Source organism: Grammomys surdaster, unplaced genomic scaffold (assembly GCF_004785775.1).
Source record: "Grammomys surdaster isolate TR1022 unplaced genomic scaffold, NIH_TR_1.0 125460, whole genome shotgun sequence".
In the NCBI taxonomy this organism is placed as follows: Eukaryota; Metazoa; Chordata; class Mammalia; order Rodentia; family Muridae; genus Grammomys; species Grammomys surdaster.
In genome coordinates, this window is record NW_021620323.1 from 1,053,650 (window position 1) to 1,077,126 (window position 23,477).

General features: G+C 42.1%; 1 long non-coding RNA gene across 1 annotated transcript; it reads left to right on the top strand.

Moving 5' to 3' along the window:
* Positions 1-11,620: 11,620 nt before the first annotated feature.
* Positions 11,621-13,668, top strand: LOC114637942. Its single transcript, XR_003713804.1, has 2 exons — positions 11,621-11,652; positions 13,398-13,668. It is a non-coding gene; the product is annotated as an uncharacterized LOC114637942 (long non-coding RNA).
* Positions 13,669-23,477: the final 9,809 nt, after the last annotated feature.

A 23,477-nucleotide genomic window follows, 5' to 3' on the forward strand; every position in this document is an offset into this window, starting at 1 on the left:
ACCACACACACACACACACATATACACACACACAAACACAGATACATACCACACACACATACACACACCACACACACAAAAACCATATACATACACAAACCACACACACACATACACACACACACAAACACACATACATACCACACATACACACACACACATACACACCCCATACACACAAAAGCACACATACACACACACATACACACCCCATACACACACAAGCACACATACACGCACACGTATATACACCACACACCACACACACAAAAACCATATCACACACACATACACACACACAAACACACATATACACTACACACACAAACATACACACACACACCCCATACACACACAAACACACATACACACACAAGTACATATACCACACACACAAAAACCATATACACACACACCACACACACATATACACACACACAAACACACATACATACCACATACACATACACACAAACACACACACCACACACATATACACACCACACACACACAGACCTACACACATACATACAAACACACAAACCATACACATATAGAAACCACACACACAGAGACATACACACATACATACAAACACACACACCACACACATACACACACACACACACACACACACACACACACACACACGCACACTCAAACACACATCTGAAACCCTGTCAGAATCAACTAAATTCTCTTTCAAATAGCTGATTTTCAACAATTTAGGAGTTATCCATTTAATAAAAAAGTAACTTGTCAGGAGAAAACAAAAAAAGGGCTGAGCATCTCAATAGCTTTTTCTTAGGTCCAACAGAGCCTGAAGAACTCTTCAAGGTCTTGGTCAACAGCGAACAGAACAGTGTGAGGCAGAATACTAGGATAATCCACAGACTAGGTGCTGTGAGGCCCATAGAGAGAGCCAGGTTTTACACTAAGCATTTTCCCAGGACAAATGCAGGCAAATGCAAACAAAATAGGCTGCTTAGGGTGGGGGATTTCAACACAAATTCAAGGAACAGAAAAGCAAGTCCTCACCTCCAATACAAACATTGCACAAGAGATGTCCATTAGCATAAGGCAGCTAAACTGAAGGCCTCCCTGTTTACAGCATCAACAGGAACTATTCACCTGAAACTCCTTTTGGAGAACAACTTGTAGTTTCATGGGTTGATGTGTTAGAAGAAGTCAAAGCCATGGATGTCATAAGCAACTTTAAAATGTAGTCACACTCCAAGATCCTTATGTCTTAATTTTCTGGTTTTTAATTTTTTTTTTCAAATCAACACAGCATTTGTTAGATACTATAGGCAGATTATATACGCTGGATGTGTACCTAAGTGTATAGAATTGTAACATCCAGTTGTGACAAACTAGGTTTACTAAAATGGGAGATTTAGCAGATGAAGTGAAAAGACATGTTATCATAATAACGTATTAGACTTTACAAAGGACCTATGCCCACGGCAGCAGGAGCAGCTGTGTGGTCCCATTCCCCGATGTTTCATTCACTTGATAACTAACATTCAGAATTTCTTCCCTCTGAGGACTTGAACCAAAGTATAATAAATTCTAAGACCAAGGACCAAAGTGACACTCGGACCCAAAATGATTTCTGATAGAGTTCCTTGCCTATGGCATGTGTAGACCGGTCACAGTTGTGAGGTCAAGGGTTATCTTAGCTGGTAGACAAGAGAAATTATATGTTCGGAGGATTCAGCATTTCTCTGTGGTCCATCTCCCATTGAATAGCAAGGATCACCCAAATGTAGCAATTATTTATTAGGAATTTATTGAGTGCCACCCCTTACACGTGTTAGTTACTCCTGTTCTCTTCTTACCTCCAGCTCATTTCGCTAAAAAGGGTAGTGAAGGATTCTATGGGATAACTCTCGGTCTGACCTTGGGTCACACTTCAAAGCACTCCTGAAGCCGGTGACATCATGCCTCCTCATCAAGAAGCTGGAGCCTTCCCTGCCGAGAGCACACCCTAACTCGTTCTTCCTGTTTTGTCTCTTTCCAGACTCCCCACCTGGATCTTTGGCTTGGGACACCTGTCTGAATTCAGACATCAATAAATAAATCCTCCATTTGTTTGCAGGTCTAAGTACAGGGGTTAGGGAGAGCTTTTGGGGCCCCAAGTCTTCTACTACCTAGTAGCTATGGAGTTCCATTTGCTTTTCTGAAAGGATGCCTCCCTCAGTGGAGTTGTGACGGGATGAATCTCCAGCAGGGTGGCATGTGGTTGATCAGGCGGACAGCATGACTGCCAGTTTGGCATGCAATTAAGAGTAGGCATTTGTGTTGTGAAACTCCTGTTAGCTTATTACAGACACAAAGTGTGCGACGAGAAATTGTCTTTATTTTGCTCCGTGAATATCTGCCATTTGATTTTTTTTTTAATTTGCAACTCGAGCTGACATCTTCTGGGCTTGCAACAGCATTTTTCCCCCATAGTGAATAAATCCCTGAAAACACACTTTCTCTGCAGAGTCAACCAACAATGTGTTCAGAAATCACTAGAAATCAATTTCTATTAAGACTCGGCTCTGAAATTTACTGTGTGACTTTGGAAAAGCCATTTAACCTCTCCAAAAACCTTCAAATATAAAATGACCGTCATAAGGATCAAGCCAGATACAATCTTTACAAAAGGGCTTTACAAATTGTTGAGAATTATCCAAATGTTAGGGTATTTGTGGGCATCATTTTTAATCGGATTCCTTCTTTTTTGAAAAGAAATCCTGCAGGATACACTAGGAACTATCATCTTCTATCTGTGATATCCCCTTTTGACCCCATTCTAAGAAGAAAAAACTAATATTTCCTGGCTTCTGCCTCTAAGTTCCTCTACTCTGCCAACAAGCGACATGCCAAGAGCTCTAAACATGTCCACCTTCATGTCCTGATCTTCATGAATTCTGAAATTATTAGGAAGCCAGACTTCACTTATCAGTTTCTTATGATGCCTCTTCTTTATACTGGAGTTCCTTCTTCTTCTATGGTAGTTTATCTCTCCGAATCACTGACTACCGTCTAAGTTGTCTATTTGAGAATGAGGGAGGACGTAACAAACATATGGGGGGGGTGATAAATGAGACCTCTTCCTTCTCATTCATTTGAGTACATGCCCTAATCTCTGAAAGGTACCTTAGCGCCCTCTGCAGGGTATGTGTCTCTCTCCTCCCACAATCTCGTTTACACACTGATTTCCCCCTCACCCTTCTCCTTAACCTGAAACTATTGGTGGCTGTGTTCTTTTGTTACCTGTAGAACTGCTCTCTGACAGCACGCTCCGAAGTGTGCTGATTTAATGAAATTGTGGAAGAAACGGCTCTTGGATGGTTATTTCCATTCCTTGTGCAAGTTGGGGAAAGAAATGACTCCAGCTATTTGACAGAGGGAGTACCTTTTGAGCCCCATCACAACTGGAAGCCTGCAAGTGCCAAAGAATTATGCTACTTTCCTGAAACTGCACGACCAGAATTTTGAGCTCACCAAGCCTAACCTAGAATTTTTGCCTTTACCTTCTTTGTCTTGTTTTCCAAAGTGTCTGCCTTGACTAATTACTGTGCATGCTACAAATCACCGCTTGAATGTTCCACTCTTCCCACCACGTCAGTAAAGGATGCAACAGATCTTCCAGCACGACAGAAATATCTCCGTGCTCATTCTAATCCAATTTGTGACCACATCCTGGTCCCTTTGCAAATGTCTCAGAGAGCAGGTACAGGGTTTCGTGAGGACCAGCAAACAAAGTAAACTTGGCAGAGGGCTAAGGTTTCTTGGTTGCCTTGTTTCCTGTCTAAATTAGCATCACCACCCAGCCCACAAGAGCAGAGAGAAACATTGTTGCTTTTGGGTGGTTTGTTTGGATTCTTTGTTTTACTAGGTTTTATAAACTGGTAATCCACCAACACTTTTTGAACCTTCTACTTCCTGAAATGTCACCGTTTACTTCAAACGTAGTAATTGGCTTTGGAAACCATGTTCTTATTTCGCTTCTGTCACAGGGCAGAGTGGACTTCCAGGGACTCCTTTGTCCTCTAAGAAGCCATGAAAGTCATGAAAGTCTCTTCCGAAATTATTTGGAGATTTCAGAGAAAAGATTCAAAGAAGCCAGTGCCACATATTTTCTAAATCTTTAGCAAAACAAAAACCCAGAACTAGAAGGCTCTACAGCTCCAAATGAAAGGTACAAACGTCTACACGTACTTTCTGAAAAGCTAAAAGTAAGAAGACTTGAAAACTGCTTACAGGCAGCAAATCTGGATTTCCTCATGCTAAGTAGCTTTAAAACTATTTAGCAGCATTAAATTGATGTCTTACTCACTATTTAGCTTGCTTCAGGACTTCCCTACGAAAGCTCTCCCAATTACAACTGCCTCACAAAAGGGCACCTCAGCCAGACTTCCAAGTGGTGAAAGAATTTGGTGCACTTTCAATTTGAATTGTGCGATAGGGAAGGTGGGGGTGGGGTGGCATTTTTAAAATGCCAATCACGACCTGTCGGTGATTCCCGAAGTCAATCCAGTTGATTACAATGAGTTAAAATGAGCGGGGAAAGAGAAGGAAGAGCAGAGAAGAGGAAATGAGCTTTGTTTTGTTACCTGAGCGGCTTTCCTCAGGTGCAGGTGGATCGGGACTGTTGCCAGTCTGAGAAAGACCGTTCTAGAGTGAGTGGCTAGGTTAAAGCCCTACCGCGTCTTCAAAGCTTTCCTAGGTTCTCTTCCCCATGTGTGACTAACTTTCATTACAGGCTTGTGACTTTAAAAATTGCAATGGAATCAGTGACCAGAGACCTGTGCTACTTGAAACTCAATGAATCTGCTGTTTAGTGATTACTGTAAGAATGATCTGAAACAGTGGCCCAAACTCCGGACATTTATTTACCCTGTCCATTCCACCCCTGCTAAGCAAACGTCGGCTCCCGGAGGAAGTGGATCCTGGGAAGAAGAAGCTGAACTTGCGGACTTTAGAACAAAGGTGGATTTTGAATCTCAAAGACACTTCTTGACTCTTTTTCCAAAACAATAGTCTCAGGAAATTTGGCTTGTAAGAAAGAAAAGGATTTTCTAAAGTCTTTTATTTCCTTAACTAGGGAGAAGCTGGTCAGACCAACATTCCTAAAGGTGAAAGGAGTGTGTGGATTGGAAGAAGGTGAGAAATTCCTACTCCTTCAGTTCTCTTTAGCAGCTGAGTGGAACAGCCACTGTTTGCCTTCTCTTGGTGACTTCCTGATGATGGGCGTTAGTGGGAAATGAGTAAGAGGAAGTCCTAGAAGAAGGGACTGTGGAAGCAAACAGAACTTTGCCCTTTCAAGGCGGACGGTTGGGAATCATCTTGTCACACTGTAATTCTGCCTAGCTTTTTTTTTTTTAAAAAAATAAAAAAATCTGCATATGGCTCTCCAGCCCCCAGCTCTGGGGTGGATTGGTCACTCCACAGAAGTTCTCAGTGCTGGGAAATGACACAGTTTAGCGACGTACGAACAGAAAGCTGTCTAAGGGAGAGGAGGCTGCCACTGCAGACAAAGCTGAAGTTGTGTGTTGTGGAATACCTCAGAGTCAGCAAAAGTGGGGAGGGAGGAGACGCTAGAGGTAGAGGGAGGATGTCTGGAACACTGTCATGGTCCAGCGAATAAACACAAGCGATGTCACCAGACAGCTTCCAGAATGTTCAGGACAGTCGCTCTGAGCCACCCAGGAAGAGGCATGGGGGAAAGGATACCTTTGGCTGTTCAGCAAGAGGCATGGTGAAAGGACACTCTTGGAGGATCCCCGTATGGGATGCAGGGCTCCACCCTGTCTGAGATTGACGGGCCTTACTTCTTCAAATAAACCCAGGTGAAGGAGCTGCGTATCTGACAAGCATTTCTGACTCACCGAAACAGAAACTAAGTTGCATAAAGGCCTGGCTTAGATTACCACATGTGACTGAATCAACAATTTGAAACATCTTTTCTACTCCACCAGAAGAGAGTAGGGTGTTAAAGAAGGTCTGGTCAGCTAAAATGGACCCAAGACCGTGTCATCCCTCAGCTGGACATGGCATTGTGACACTCGTGAGGGCTCTAATTCTATGTCTCATTACTGTGTCTTAGCATATTAGCATTTACCCTAGCCGTGACATCAGTGGCAGACAAGGACTGTGAGTTAGCCTTGGAGGCTGATGACAGGATGAGGGAGGGATGAAACGAGAGTCCTGTGGTGACACAGACCCATCAGAAAACTTATTTCTGACAACTCTGAATCTTGCGGTTTAAAACGCACTGGCTCCGATTGCCTCCCACAGAAAGTGTAATTGTATCAAAGGCCACCTACGAAAGAGCTGAGCCTCCACTCAGGTTTATTAGCTGTTGTCTGCCTGTGTGCCCCCTTCCTAGTGGGGAAGACAGGGAAGAAGTAATAGGGAAGTTTACTAGTGAGATAGAATTGGCGGGGCTTGGTAACTTCAGACAGAGAAGAAGGAAGGATGAAATCAGAGAAAAGCTTCATATGACATTAAGTTCTTTTAGCATTCGTGCTGGTGGGAATGGAGTGAGAAAAACTCAAGGGCTTCCTCATTCATTTCTTGTCAATTCTAGCATGTTTCATGTTTTGTTGTTGTTGTTGTTGGATTCAAACATATATTTATTAGCTGAAATAGGAACCATGACAATCAGTGAATATATTTTTGCCAATGAGAATAATTTTATTTATCTTGTACCATAAAGATCCATGCTTCCTTGCTTAGTGAGCTCTTGGGAAATATTTCTGAATCCTACCAACTGTGAGAGCACATTTAGATCCTAAGGGCAATTATGAGAGTCTCTTATTTTTCTTTGTGTGTGTGTGTGTGTATGTATGTGTATGTATGTGTACTTGTGTGCACATGTGTATGTAGGTGTCTGTGTGAACAGTTATGTGCCACAGTGCGTATGTGGAGATGAAAGACTACATTGGGTACTGGTCCTCTATTTTCACCTTATTGGAGAATGGGCCTCTTACTTCTGGGACTTCTGACTCCACTTCCTGTCATGGCCATAGGAGTGCCAGGTTAAAGATGTGTCTCATCATGTCTTGCCTTTCATGGCAATATTAACTGAGCTATATGTCTAACCCCAGAATGTATCTCTCTGGACCACTAGAAAAAGCATCCCGTACTACTACAGGAAGTATTTCCAACGGGCCCATGCTTCCTTCTTTGTTTCTTTCACTGACATCCAATGAAAGACATCCAATACCCTAGGTAGGCACCAGGAATCTGCCCGACTCTGCTTCCTGGAGCTGGAATTAAAATGCCTACCACTATGCCTTTCTGGCTTCATATGAGGTGTATGTGTGAGAGTGTATGTGAGTGTGTGTGTGTGTGAGTGTGAGTGTGTGAGTGTGTGAGTGTGTGTGTGAGTGTGAGTGTGTGAGTGTATGTGTGAGTGTGTGTGTATGTGTGTGTGAGTGTGTGAGTGTGTGTGTGTGAGTGTGTGTGTGAGTGTGTGTGAGTGTGAGTGTATGAGTGTGTGAGTGTGTGTGTGAGTGTGTGAGGGTGTGAGTGAGTGAGTGTGTGTGTGAGTGTGTGTGAGTGTGTGTGAGTGTGTGTGTGAGTGTGTGAGTGAGTGTGTGTGTGTGAGTGTGTGAGTGTGTGTGTGTGTGTGTGTTGGGGGGTTATGTGTTTGTATATGATCCTGTCATGTGCATGCTGAGCCAGAGGCTGATGTTGGGTGGCCTCCACTGTTATTCTTCACCTTATCTTTTGAGTTAGGGTCTGTCTCTGAACAAAGTACTCAGAGATCCTTCTGTGTCTATCCCTCCAGCACCAGGGTTAGAGTTGTGTGACCACACCCAGTTTTCTGTGGGTGCCGAAGATCTGAATTCAGGAGTTTGTGCTCATGACACCTTTCAAACAGCTAAGATATCTATTTAGGGCACATCTTTTCTTACTGGACTGAAACAAGTTTATGACAATCTCTAGAAAGCACAGAGTTTCTGTCAGCCATCTGTGAGTTTGTCCCTTATTTAGACCCAAGTGTTTGTAAAGGTGGGTGTGTGAAAAGGCCACAGGTCAAGATTTCTGTGGGCTGGTGCCAGCAAGAGCTCAGAATACACTAGCAAAGTCTAAATTGAATGTTCTTTTAATCTTCCTACAACTTGTTACAATCTGGTACGAAGCCCACATCTGTGACCCGGCTTAAAGATATTCAGGATATTTGGAAAAGACTGAAACCATTCAGTAGACATTGGTCTCATCGTAGCTACTGGCACAGGAAAACCAAGTTATAATAAATGTAATAAGAAACAGTAACACTACAACCTGAGAACTGTTCAGCATAATTCTGTTCCTAGCCCTGTCAATTCAAGAAACAAGGGCCTTTTTATGGAGACAGAGAAGAGCCTGGGAGATTACCAGTTCAGTTCACCATTTTTTCTCATCCTGGGCTTACAATCAGACTTGCAAGCACAAGAACTTGCTGGTCTATTACAGGACCTATTCAAGTATAATTGTACTTTAACTATTACAGTGTTTAGAGACAGTTGCACTTGGACTCCTTCCCACACAGTAAAAGTGGTGCCAGGCACCTGACAACAGGCCTAATTCTTTCTCTTGGAGATTCTTCAGTGCACTCTTTTTGTGCTGGAATGAAACTCTGAAGAAATAGATCCTACCCATTTTATACCTTCTTGAATTCCTTAGGGCCTTGCACAGGCTGTCCTCTCTGTGTGGAATGATCTAGAACGTTTTCGCTATTCTCACAATTTGCACAACTGGGCCATTCTGATGTAAATGTGTCCAGCCTTTGCAGGTTACCCTGTTCAATCCTGTTAAGACATTTGCAGTTTTTAATCACACTGTTTATTTAAGTTACAATAATGATATATCTGTTTTTATTTTTCACGAGAGAACAAGCTATACCAGTCTTCCTCATCACCCTGTCTCTGGGTGTCTAATCCAGTGCCCAGCATGTCGTAAGTATTTGATATGTACTTATTAAAATAATTGTGACAAAGATACAATGTAAACATTTTTCACTCAGTTCTGTGTTCCTGGTGTTATAAAATTGGAAATAAGTCTTAAGAGAAAAATTATTTCTGCAGATGGAAAAAATTTTACACACACACACATTATATATACACTAAAAATCTTAAGATTTTAAGACTGAGTGTCCTCAGGAGAAATCCCGAGCAAACACTCTGATTCTAGTGTGTTCTGTAACTACAAAACTGAAATCAGCTTTCGACGCTTGCTCTCTCCCTGTATTGATGGAAAAAGAGAATTCCAGAAGCTACACAACCTTCATGGGGCTACAAGAGTTGATCCCAGAGCATTCGGAGTTAGAGTTCACTTAGGGGATTATTTCACAGTGCATGACCATTACGTGCTTAGAGTAACCCGCAAGAACACATCTACCACTGCAAGGATGCACGCATTGACTTCTGGGAAAGGGTGTGGCGGAAGCTGCTGTGCTTTGAGATGTGCCCTCAAAGAGCGGGACCACACTCTAACAAACAGATTAAAATGAACTTTTCCCATTATATTGATGTTATACAGGTGCAATAGCTAGAAGAACAACCCTACTTTATCCATGAAAAGGAAGCCATCTATTTTCAGAATGTAGGGGGAAAAGGGGGGGCATGACCAGGCTCCCAACACCTCTGTGTCTCTTAGGATTGTTTTATGGGAAGAGTCAACATAACAAGCATGTGGGTGACAAACACATAGGCTGTCCTCAGAAATGTGCAGCATCGGGTGATGGGTGGGCACGGTGTAGATAGTGAGGACCGGACTGTGGTAACTGCAGGAAGCCATCACATGATATGGATGTTGTGTTATCTTGAAATGCTGAACGTTAGACCACGGGCTAACAATTCCTGTAACTCTATAACTGTCAACGTGACCTGGGCTCCTCTGGAGTACAGGCTGGCTATTAGCTACTTGTGCATCTCTTTCTGATTATTACGATCTTAGGGAGGAATTTATAGGATAGAGCCAGGCACCCCAATTGTCCAGAAAAGGTAAGATAGTTTTGCTTATAGAATGGGTCTGTATCTTCCATGATCCTCAGATACTCTTGTTCAATATTTATGCAGGTGAAACTGTAAAACTGATAACTATCCAGGCCTAATTCTTTTTGATTAACAACAACAAAAATGTATTGTGTTGTTTTAACAAACTTAATCTGAAGATGACATACATGGAGGGGCCTGTGCACTGTTTTATTCTGAACATGATCAGTATTGCATAAGATATGGAAACTGGACTTGAGAATGGGGAAAAGAATTCTAAAGAAAAGAAAATTCAAAGTTGGGTACGGCTCGAGGTGAAGGTGGATCTGGGGAAACTGGAGAGCTAATGTGACCAAAATATCAATGCAATTCTCAAATAGTTAATAAAAATATGATTGTAAATGATTTCTCACAATCTGTTGGTCCATCAGCACTGCACTGCCCTTGGATGGGTTGCAGCCTAGAATTTTTTATTTGTAGAAAATTCATGGACAGGTGTAAGCCTTTCTCTACCCTCTTGCGTCCTTTAGTGTGGTTGTGTCTGGACATCTACTATAGTATATACTATATATTATATAGTATAAATTTTACTATATCATGGTGTATATGTATACATCATTACAGAACTTACACATACAAATTTCAGAGTATGCCCTTTGAGGGAGATGACGTGTGAGTTTCCCTAGCATGGCTGGAGCTGCAGCAGCCCTGTTGGACCAGGGGACAGAAGCAACAGTGGTGGTTGAAGTCGGCAGAGCAGTTAGACTGGTGGAGCTTGTGTCTACGATGCTGGAAGGCTGCCACAGCCCAGCACTCAGGATCCAGACCATTATACATGGGAGAACAGTTTTATCTTGTTTGAGCCACTGTTTGAGTGTTTGTCACAGCAGCCTAACGGAGGTCCTAGTAACATAAATGAGATAACCAAACTATAAATAAAGCCTAGCGTAAGTCTAAGAGGGTTTTGTTTTTTTCTCAAATATCTAAACTTAAAACTGGTTTTAGTGGTAAGTGAAGAAACCCCTCAGCATGATAATAAAATCAACAGCTTGAAATGGACATTTCATTTTGTTTTCTGTCTCTCCCTCTAATCAAGAAAACAGACCTGGCATAAAAATCAAGGAAGAAAAAATAGCAGATGTATATCCAGGGAGGAAAAAACACATTTCATTAGAAACAGTGATGCTGGGAGCTTAATTCACAATTTTAAAAGGCACAGTATGCATGTGCTTCTGGCAGGCGCGCTATGCTTTTCTTCTAATTATATTCATATGTAAATACACATATATAAATATACATGCTCATCCAACTTTCCAAATATATACAATGGACATATTCCATAAATTTAAAAACAGTATTTTGAAAAATAGAACTTAAAAAAACACAGAAGGGATTTGAAATGGTTTATGTATTTGACAAGCATTTCCAAAAATAAAGATTTTCTATATGAATAAAATGCCTAGTGGTGATGTTTTGGGGGAGTATCACCCTTTTGTACAGTATTTCTCAGCATGATCAAAGGTTTTGCCTCCCATTATATTGTGATATTCTGTTTACAGAATAAAACAAGGAAATGTCTGAGCCAAAGAGTGTCATGGATCCTGACTGTATGCTGGACCCTGTCTATCAGAGAGACATGGAGCAAGGATGGAGAATTGGCTCTTGGAACAGAGTGAGCACCTAGGATACACAGAACTAGGTTTGATTCCTAGCACAGCACAAGCTGACTGGTGGTGCACACTTGTATTCCAGTGCACATGCGATGGAGGCAGGAAGATCAGAAATTCTAGGTCATCCTGAGCTGTGTAAGAAGTTCCAGGTCAGCTTACACTACCTGAGCACATGTTTCCAAAAGTAAAATAAAAAATACAATCAAAGTAACTACTATAGGAGGATAATTTAGAACCACAACTGTTCACTGGGCTCACAGAAGCGCAGGATTTTCAAGAGAAGGAAGTCTCATGCTCAGGATAAGAAGAGACACTGTAGCTTCAGACCCTGTTACAGAACTGCAGCGGGGCTGACCAACTGTCTCCCTCCCTCTTCAATATCATTGTAAGGTAGAATTATCAGCACCAATCTCTGGTCAATAAACAGAAATGGTTCTTGCTTGAGGATGTCAGTGTAGGACAATCGTGTACATTTGATTGTTTCTCTCAGCAGAGTACTTTTCCATTTCCCCAATGGAAAAAAGAAAGTGAAACATATTTTATAAAATGAGCCAACCAATGGTAACAACTGAGGGCAAGGGCTATACTAAAGTACCATTGAGGGAACTACCCACAACGTGCACACACACACACACACACACACACACACACACACACTTACATGGCTATTAAAATCCATAATCTAGAGAGGAATTGAAAGTAATAACACTGAGACTCAGTTTCGCTTCGAAAGATGTTGCTTCTGGCTGCAAGGAATATGCAGAAAATGTTACAGTCACGGCTGAAAGTATGTGCATCGTGTCTCTGCTGACATTCTTCCATGTTGAAATGGTCAGTCTTTCCTGGGAATTTCATATTCTGTTTCCCTAGTTTGTATTTAGATTATGAACTTGCTTTGCAGAGATGTGCTGAATCCCATGTTCTTTGCAGCACTGGGAATTCTATTTCGGCTACATAGCATTTCTCATCCTGGAGAACTTACATGTAAACACAGCATGTCATCTGTCAGGATTCTGGTATGCATCGGCACGCCTTTGGAAACACACGCTTATGAAGTCCCATGGCACGCATGCCAGTCCGCTGATCGCTGCCCAGGACGCTCTGCGCTTGCTTGCTTATTCAATGTTACTTTCCCTACTTGCTTCCGTACTTTAACATTCAACCACTTTTATTAAAAGTTTATTTTATGGAACAGAAGGGGTTTTTTTGTTGTTGTTCTTTTCTTTTTGTTTTATTTTGTTTTTTTTAAAGGACTCATTTATTTTATGTATGAGTACACTGTAGCTGTCTTTGGATAGACCAGAAGAGGGCACCAGATCCCATTACAGATGGTTTTGAGCCACCATGTGGTTGCTGGGAATAGAAATCAGGACCTCTGGAAGAGCAATCAGTGCTCTTTTCTCCAGCCCCTAGAACAGAAGTTTTTAATCTGTAATACATCTTTTGTACTTAGAGAAAACATGGGAAGGGAAAAAGAAAACACAAAACCTACAGACATGGGGAGGGGAAGGAGAGGAGAGGGAGAGAAGAAGAGTGTGTATATATGTGAGACAGAGAGAGAGAGAGAGAGAGAAAGACAGAGAAGCTGGAAGGATACCATCCTATCTCTACAGAGCAACAACTCAAAGATGGAGTCACTCAGTTAGAGTGGTTACCAACTCAATTTTCATTGTATAGCGACTGGAAAACCAAAGAAATATTTAATTAAAAATCCACTCCTCTGTCTTCCTTTGTTGCTTCTTTTCAGTCCTATCAAAGAAACTCAACAGCGCTGGGAAAGCAAGACCCTTCAGCACTTCTTGGAACCAAGTGTCAGTCCTCAGAATCCTGCCTTTTCTTCAGTGTACACACTCGGGCAAACAACAGCTCAGCAGCAGCTATTTCAAGCCTTGTAAAACTCACCCAGAGATGCAGAATGATTGAACCCGCAAGTCGCAAGTCTCGCTGTAGCTCGAAAACAGAGGGGGAAGGTCCTTAGATGCATACTCTTGTCATTGAATAAAACTTTACAACACTCAGCCAGTATTCAAATTAATAGAGTCTTTAAGAAGAACTTGAGCTTAATTGGGTAATCTTTGAAAACACTTTACATAGTGGTGGCCTCATTTAACTCTTGCTAATCCCTTAATATTCTCAGGGGTGATCCAAGCAGAGTGTCACTAATATGGGGTATGATTCTTAGAATTACACATTAAAAACAAAACAACAATAACAAAAACCAACCAAATCAAACCAAACTGTTTATCTAGGTAATGCAGCTCAAACCTGACATCCCAACACTGGGAGACAGAGGAAGATCAGAAGTTCAAGATCATTCTCACCTACACAAAGAGTTCAGTGAGAAACTGGGCTACTGTCTGGAAGGGGAAGGGGAGGGCAAGGGAGGGGGAGGAGAGGGGAAGAAATGAAATTAGCAACCCACACATGTCCATCTTACCTGAATCTCTAGCCCTAACCTAAAGCGGTACCCCTTGGTATTTATGCTGAGTATAAGGACAGTGGCATCTAGACTCTTCCCTTTCCATTTTTATCCCATTTAGTGTCTCATGTTCCAAAAGGTACAAGTAAATTCCCAATTGATAGCTCATTAACACAGTTCAGTGGTTAAGAGCACTGGCTGCTCTTTCAGAGGACCTGAGTTAGGTTCCACACTGAGGAGCTCACAAGCACTGGTAACTTTGGTTCCAGGGCCTCATCAGCCTTCTGATGGCATTGCACGGACATGTGCATGTAGGGATAGGTAGGGTCTCATCAGCCTTCTGATAGCATTGCACAGACATGTGCATGTAGGGATAGTAGGGCCTCATCAGCCTTCTGATGGCATTGCATGGACATGTGCAGGTAGGGATAGGTAGGGTCTCATCAGCCTTCTGATGGCATTGCACGGACATGTGCATGTAGGGATAGGTAGGGCCTCATCAGCCTTCTGATGGCATTGCACGGACATGTGCATGTAGGGATAGGTAGGTACACAAATACACATAAATACAATATTAAAAATGTTCTACTTATAGACTGTCTGCTGTGTCCTAAGCACACGACAAGTCTTTGGATTATCAAAGAGGGTCAGAGAGAGAATCCTTACCCCGTGAAACTTCTACTTAGAATTTTCATCAGGGATGACTCTTCTCAGACTAGCTGTGGCTGTGGTTCTGCACAGGCAGTATCATGTTCCTTTCTCTGAAATGCCTTCTGATTCATTCCTGATGTTCTCTTTCAATAGTGTAAGTGTTCCCCTTAAGTCTGGGCTAGTACAGAACTTGTAGGTTCTTCCTTCTTTCAATAAGCCCATACAGTACCCAGGGATATGATACACAGAACGCTAGCAACTCATCCTGCTAAACCAGGGTTCACTCCTTCTCCACTTCATCCTGCAGCCAGAAATTGTCCTTTCCACACTGTACTTGGTCCTTAGAGTGGTGGCTCCAACTCTAAAGGTGATGACACTCATGGGGATGAGCAGAACATTCTAGAGATGTTTCTAGAAACATCTAGAAAGGAACAACTTGAATTGTTCTTAAAAGAAGATGCCTGGCTGGGAGGGAGGGGAGGAACTTGCACCCCCAGACCTGCTATCACCACGGGAAGACCGGGAGCTCTGAGGACAACTTGCAGTGCCTGAATTCCACCAACTGGATCCTGAGAGCAGCTCAGGTTGTTAGGCTTGGTGACAAGTCCTCTTGATAGTCCCTAACTTTCGTCTCAGCCAGCATGCTGAGTGATCTGAAGCCACTGACTCAGTTCCTCCCAAACACAGAGTTCACCACTAACAGTAATTTTATTTATTTATTTATTTATTTATTTATTTATTTATTTATTTATCCTTTTTAGCTTTTCACTGGTTTGGAAAGTGTACTATAGAATTATTCTGCTTTTTACCTCCAGTTCAGTATTCAAAGAACAGCGTGAGACAGTCTGTACTTGATCACAAGATGGTCTTTGTGTTTACACGCTCTTCTTCAACGGCAGGCTGATGTAAATGTTCTGAGCATATCAGAGAGGGGCTGTGCTAAGCTGTGATGTTCAGGAGGCTGGTTGGTCTGCCTTTTCTAAAGAGCTGGTGCATCCTAGACTATGAAGAAGCATTTGATAAATACCTAATTGAATCCAAAATCCACTGGACGCTTGAAGGCAACACACAACACAGTACTTCTCAGAACACAAAGTCCTCTGAAGTGGGTTGGATCCTTCCTCCCTGCGATGGCTCATTACTGGTGCTAGCTCTAGTCTCTCCTCTGGTCCCTTTACTGTCATCTTTTATAGTAGAACACTCAGAGTTCTTGGTCAGCCTTTCCTCCAGATCTGCTTTCCACCCTCACCTCAACACTGACACAGCCCAGAGACCGCCAGTTGCCTCCACCCCATCTCACACCTCCTCACAACCCCCACCCCTCCCATCCCATCCTACCCCCGCTTGAGCTGTTCAAAGATCTGTCCTTGGATCCGTTCCTCCCTCCAGCTCCAGGTTAACTCCCTAAAACCGCATTCCCATCAAGCCTCTCGGCTGCCACTCTTACCTAATAAAGCCCATAGTCCTCAGTCCAGTTTTTAAGACTCTGCATAAATCTCCTTCCACCTTTCCTAGCAACATTTAGATTTAATGCTTGACTCCGTGCGTTCTCAGCTCTAGTCTGGAAAACTTACTCATCGCCCTCCTCAAGCCTATTTCTTAGTTTCTCTCTGGAGTTTGGCTTGTGCTGTGTTCCCATTGTCAATATACTATTCTATTTCTTCCCATCAGTACAAACCCTGTCCATCCTTCCAGATAGAGTTAGAAGTCCATTTTACTCACAGGATTTTCCTTCTGTATCAGCCAACAATGACCAACTTGTTCACTTAAATCCCGTAACAGATGTTTATTGAGTGCTTACTAGAGATCAGGCAATACGCTAGATGTTAGATTACCAGGAAGAATGAGGGTCAAGTCTATTCTAAAGAATCTCAGTTCCCCACTTCCTAATTGCTGCAGCATTTACTAGATGACTCATTTGGCGCTAGTTACATATTTCTGATTTTTCCTCCCCAATTTTCTTAATCTTTTCAGGTGGCTCTAAAAATATCTCACAGTGATTTATACATAATGGAAGCTTATTTCTCATCATGCAGGAGGCAGCGAAGTCAAGGTCAAGGTGCCTGTAGATTTGATGTTTGGCAAGAGTTCCCTTTCTCTTTCCAAGAAGGCAGCTCCGGACTTTGTTCCTGCAGGACACATACCTCCCTTAGCTTCTCAAAGGCACCAGGCCTTTTCATGTGGACCCCTATCAGAAATGACCTAGCCACTCTCCGAAAGACTTGCCTCTTAATATTGCCACATGGGGAGAATTTCAGCATATGGATTTTGAAAGGACAAACATTTGGATCACAACACAGACTGGGCGCACTCTGAGATAAGGAGGCTGAAGGTAACTATCCGGCAGGGTCTAAAACATGCAGTGCACAATGTTATCTGCTCTCTTTGGGCTCCTGAAGGGAAAAGCCAGACTCCTATCTCTTGGAAACCATAATCACATCCAACAGACAAAATCCCTAATTTGAACTTTTTAAATAAAAATATTCTGTTTTTCTTTAAAAGATTTATTTATTTTATGTATACGATTACAATGTAGCTGTCCTCAGACACACCAGAAGAGGGCATCAGATCCCATTACAGATCGTTGTGAGCCACCATGTGGATGCTGGGAATTGAACTCAGGATCTCTGGAAGAGCAGTCAGTGTTCTTAACTGTGGAGCCATCTCTCTAGCCCCAAATATTCCACTTTTATATTGATTTCATGTTTGTTTTTACAACATCACAATGAAGTGTAATTGAAAATTTTTGGCTTTTAATTTCAATTCCATTAAAGTCTAACCATTAACTTGTTAGAGATGCTGAAACCGGGGATGCCTCAAATGGTCGCCAACAATTCTTCCAAAATTACATTAAGTAAAGCTGGGCAGGGAGATGCGTCAGTTGGTAAGGCACTGGCCATGTGAGCATGGTGAGCTGAGTTTGGACCTCCAGGTACTCACATAAAAAGCTAGCTGTGGTGTCAGGTTCCAGAAATCCCTGCATCAGGAAGACAGAGACAGGTGGGTGTGTGGAGAGTTTTGGCTATTCTTTTGAGACAATCTGTAAGCTCCAAGGTCTGTGAAAAACTGCTGAGCCATCTCTCCAGCCCCAAACATTCCACTTTTATATTGATTTATAGTCTCAAAAAAAACTAAGGTGGAAAAGTGATTTTGGAAGATGGCTGACATTAAATGTTGGCTTCTACAGGCACATCTACCTACTTACACACACACCTGTATACCACACACACATGTGCACCCACCTACCTACACACAAAACTACACACCACACACACGTGTGCACTCATCTACCTGCACACAACTATATACCACACACACACACACACATGTTACACACCAGTTTTCTCATGCCCACACCCAAACAGAGAGAGGTGGGAGTAGGAGGAGAAAGGGAGAGGGAAAAGGAAAGAAAGAAAGAAAGAGAGAGAGAGAGAAAGAGAGAGAGAGAGAGAGAGAGAGAGAGAGAGAGAGAGAGAGAGAGAAGAGAGAGACTTCAGTAAATAAATGTATTGTAGCAGGATAAGTATGTTTGTATTAGCTTAGCCCTTGGGCAAACTTATGCTAGAATTTTAAACAACAAACAGACAAAAAAAAATCTGATTTAATTTTCTTGCTTCCAAGTATGGAAAGTTTATACGTTTGAAATAAACTTTCCTTTGGGTATCACTGACATAGGTAATGGCAAGGTAGAGATATTTACATAAATAGAAGGCATGTTTAAAGCAGAAAAAAATCTAAGCACTGTTTTTCAAACTGCATCTCCCCGCTGAAACAGAAAAACCTCAATAGAAAGAAATCCTAATTGGGGCTTATAAAAATTTAAACAGAAAGTGATATTAAACATTAACTATCTTTTTTCCTTCCATTCAAGGTAAAAAAGAAGTTTTTGAAGACGTATAAGGACATTCTTCTTATTGACTTCAAAAGGTTAACCCTCCTTCCTGGCTACCTGTTTATAAGTAGTTTGTTAACTATCAAGCTATAACACTGAGACGAATTTGTTATGTAAATCACCCGAGGAAGCACCGTGTAAGGAAACTGTAGACCCTAGCAGGGGAGCAGAGTAGCCAGTGTGAGCTTTGCAGTCATTATGTGTAGCATTTCTGGACCATCCTTGCTAGAGAGCAACTCCCACAGGTTCAGAAGGTATTCCTCACACCTATGTGTTGCAAAGTTGCTTTTAATTATTTATAAAACAAGCAAATATTAGCAGAAGAAATACTCTGTGATACAAGACGACAAAATGAGCTTGCAAATCTACTTGATTTTATTTCTGTAAAAAATTTTAACGTTAAATTGTATTTACCTGTTTTGTGTGTGTGTGTGTGTGTCTGTGTGTGTGTGTGTGTGTATACAGATGCTAGAGAACAGCATTGAGGAGTTGGGACTTTCCTTCCAACATACTGACTGGCCCAAGGATCCAACTCAAGAAGTCACTCTGGGCAGAAAGTTCCTCTGGCATCAGAGCCATCATCTCTCCCTTTGTTACTATAGCCTTTAACTAATTGTCTAAAGATGAAACCAAAGACTCTTTTTGACCTAGGAGACATCATGAGTAGAATATTTAATTTCTCTTTTTATTGGAGGTCATTGGTGGTACATCAAGAGTAAGATGTAATTTTTAAACTTCTTTTAGACTTATTTATGTGTATGAGTGGTTTTTCTGGATGTGTATATGTGTGTCATGTGTATGCTTTGAGTTTAAGGAGGTCGGAAGAGGGTGTCAGATCTGTTAGAACTGAAGTTATTTCAGCATATAAATCTATGATTAAAAGTGAGCGAGGGATGGCTGGGGATGTGGCTCAGGGTAGAGTGCTTGCCTACCATTTGATCCTCAGAACTTAAACCAAGCATGGTGGTTTATGCCTATAATCCCAGCACACGGGAGGTGGAAGCAGGAAAATCAGGAATTCAAGTGTATCCTTAGCTACAGAATGAGTTTAAGGTCACCTTTCAGAACATAAAATCTTGTTTCAAAATAGTAAAATACTAACAATAAAGAAATGAGCTACAAACTCCTTGTTAAGGAAGAGCAGGTTAGAGTAGTCCGTACATTAAAATGAATTATGAGCAGGCGGTGGTGGCACACGCCTTTAATCCCAGCACTTGGGAGGCAGAGGCAGGTGGATCTCTGTGAGTTCAAGGCTAGCCTAGTCTACAGAGTGAGCTTCAGAACAAACAAATAACAAACAAAGAAACAATAAAAATCAACCAAGAGTTAGATTTATCATGCTAATAACTTAAGAGGTCTGAAGAACTTCCATTATTAATCAGAATCATATGTTAGTTAACTGGTTTGAGTAAATTTCAATGTAAAAATTTTGCTTCCTTTCTACAGATGTATGGAGTCTGAGATTTAGTTCACTGGTAGAGAAATTGACAGCATGTATAAGGCTCTGGGCATAACCCCCGTCACTGAAAATGAAGTAATTAATTGATTAGCTAAATAACCAAATGTCAAGAAAATAGAAAATAGGCAGCAGTATAGCTTAAACCACACAGAATTTCTTATAATGCACAGGGGCTGGGAGAGTGTTCAGTGGTCAGACATGTGACAGAACTGTGCCAAGCCCAGGTTTGATCTTCAGATGGGAACACTCCACCCCTCCCATCCTCTCCCTCTCTCTCTCTCTCTCTCTCTCTCTCTCTCTGACACTCCTGTCCAACCTAGAGTCTCCAGTTCTCCTGGCTGTGTGGTTGGCCCTTCATTTTCTCTCTGTACTCCAGTGGTGTCCCGCGCCTGTGCATGGGTTACTAGGAGACGAACTGCTCTTGATTTGTCATACCATCCTATTCTCATCTGAACAGACTCCTTCATTAAAGTCAACCAGGAACTACCTCCCACTTTCCTCTTGTCTCCAGGAGCACACGACTCTGCCATTGCTCAGGGCTGAGTCTATTAAATCCGTGACTCTCATCTGGGTATCAATGACAGTGTCTTCTCCACACGGCCCACAGCAGATAGAAGTTGCTACACACAGGGGAAGAGCTACTAAATCACACTGTGCTTTGTACACTCAGCCGAAAGAAAAAAAGAATTTAATTCTGGCACATCACCCTTTCCCACGTCTAAGTGGCCTGACACCCTCCTCAATCACATAACTAATGTGCGGAAAGAATGAAAACTCTGAAAAGTCAGTGACCCAGAAAGCTAAAAACCAAAAATTATGAAGCATCAAATGATGCGCTATTTGTCATTTTTCTCTGACATAAAATAGATTCTGCTTAAGTGTCCACGTATAAAAATGTTCTAATACTGAGTGTTTTATATTATTTTAACACAAATGCATGCGCACATAAGCTATTTATTTTATTTTACATTATTTATGTAAAGCTCAAAACAAGGAACGGGAGCAGATCTGTGATTCAATCTATTTTTTAAATCAAATACAACCTTTTCCTTGAATGCTGGAATCATAATATGGTATGTATGTGTATGGCATACCACATATGTAACTTCATCCCGTATAACGGATTTAAACATTTCACTCTATTTTAATTGTGAGTAGTTTTAAAATCCACGACTGAAAAAAAGTGGCATCAATTTCTCATATCGTGATGTGAGCTAATTAGCTAATTAGTTGGAGGATAGTTGAATGCGAGGGTGGAGAGCTGCAGAAAGCACTCGCGGCAGGTATCCGGAAGTGAGCAGCTTCTGGCTTCTGGTAGGAAGGCATTCAGTAGGTGCATCTCTGATGGTTCTTGTGGCTTTCCCCCTTACTGATTGAATTGTTGATTCTTAGCAACGCTGACATTTCTCTTGTTCTCTTGCAGATAGCCACTATAGCTGATGTTATTCCTGGGATGCAGGATGGGAAACTTTCTGGCTTTATCTAAGTGCATCGTTTGCTACTGAGATCAATTGTATTGCTTAGGAATTAAATAGCCAGGAGAAACTTTGGCCTCCATCATAGCCTGACTGAGATTTACACACATTTCTCTCAGGAATGACCACAATCCGGCGGTGCAGCACGTTGCATGAAACCCTCCTAAAACCCAAGCTTTTGGGTCCTTCAGCCCAGGAGCATATTCTTGTCACTGAGACCAGCACAGCTGCAGGGGCGCCCGAATTTGTATGTGTGCATCAGGGAACAGAAAACAAAGGAAGAGGAATGTCACAAGTCAATTCCACAAAGTCAAGGCTTGCCCATTGCTAGGAGGCTGAACCCACTGTTGCCACGTAGGGGGTCACCCTCCGCTCAGCTAAGGATGGTGACAATTCTTAAATAAAATCTTGGATCCAAGTCCAAATCCCAGCAAGAATGACAGAAGAGTAAGTCACTGGTTATATTTGTCATAATAATCATTGAACCTTGGCTTTGTGGAATTTTTCTGAGAAATGGGGTCATGATAATGCCCAATTCTTAGGAAATCAAGAAGTGTTATCTGAAGAAGCTTGTGAGGTAGCCACCCTTACTGGGTGGCAAGAATTAATTAGGAATATTCTTTCTCCATAAGCTGGTGTGTTACCAGTTGACTAAAATGACCCAAGACTACTAATATTTAGATTATTTGTTGCACTGGGGTCTACTATTTATAACGCTAAAATTAGTACATTTTTTTCTTCATTCACTGCTTTGGATTCATGGGCAAACCCTTGGAGTATACTTGATGATCACCCAATATTAATGGAATAAGCTGTGGTCTCCAGGCACCACGGATAAATCTAGAAGTCAGGTATGTGCGGACATGTTCACGGGCAAGCCTGTGGGACTGCACACGAGCTGTTTAGGATCGGGGAATTGTGAGCCTCTGCAGACAGGGTCCAGCCTGAACAGTGCACATTTCACCAGGACCAAATAACTTTTTTCTTACAAATTGAAGTCAGTGTGGGACAGCAGAAAGGTCACAGAGCTCTCGGTGTGACCCTGGGCAGCAGCATGCTGCCTGGAGGGTGGGAATGAGGGATGCAACCTGCCATCCCCAAATTCGAAAACACGTAAGGAAAGGCTTTAGAGAACGTAAATCACAAAGTAACAAACTATGGGGCTGGAAGACGTGACTGGAGACACACCTGTGGTATAGACAGTGACTGACTCTGTTTCGAGGAAGGGTCTCACTATGTATGTAGTTCATTTGTTTCCCTCACTTGTGATCTTCCTGTTTCAGCTTCCTTCCAGACAGGACGTTAATAGCAGAAACGAAACAGAGTGATCGGCTTCTCTCTCTCTCTCTCTCTCTCTCTCTCTCTCTCTCTCTCTCTCTCTCCCTCCCTCCCTTTCTGTCTCTCTCTGACATACATGAATTTTTAAATGAAAACTTTTAGGTTGCATGTGAAGTAATGAGTTTAATTATAATTTTTTTTCATTCATATGGTCATGATTCTTGGATCCAATACAGAGTGGGTGGTAGCTCAATTCACAGATACTAAGATTTTAGGTATGCTGGCAAGTGGTAGAGGAAGGGGAATCATTGGCTAGGATTAGCAATAGCCCTTAAATCCTGCCAGCTTCTCCTACTGCCACACAAAGAACCTGAAAGAAAGACCAGGCAAGAAGGCAAAAGTACCATTTGCAGATAGTAATCTGCTGGAAGTTTCTTTTGGAAAGGAGAGGCCAGCTCCTCAAGTTCCCTGCAGTAAGGGTGACAACGGCCTATAAGACAGCAGCAGGATTATGCACTGGGGGTGTGGTTCCATAGCTAAGTTTTTACTCAGCATGCCTCAGACCCCAATTGAATCCCCAGCACCAGAACATGATTGCTGGCATTGCCATTAGTAGTAGTCTGATGGTAATGAGCACCTCAAACAGATCCCGA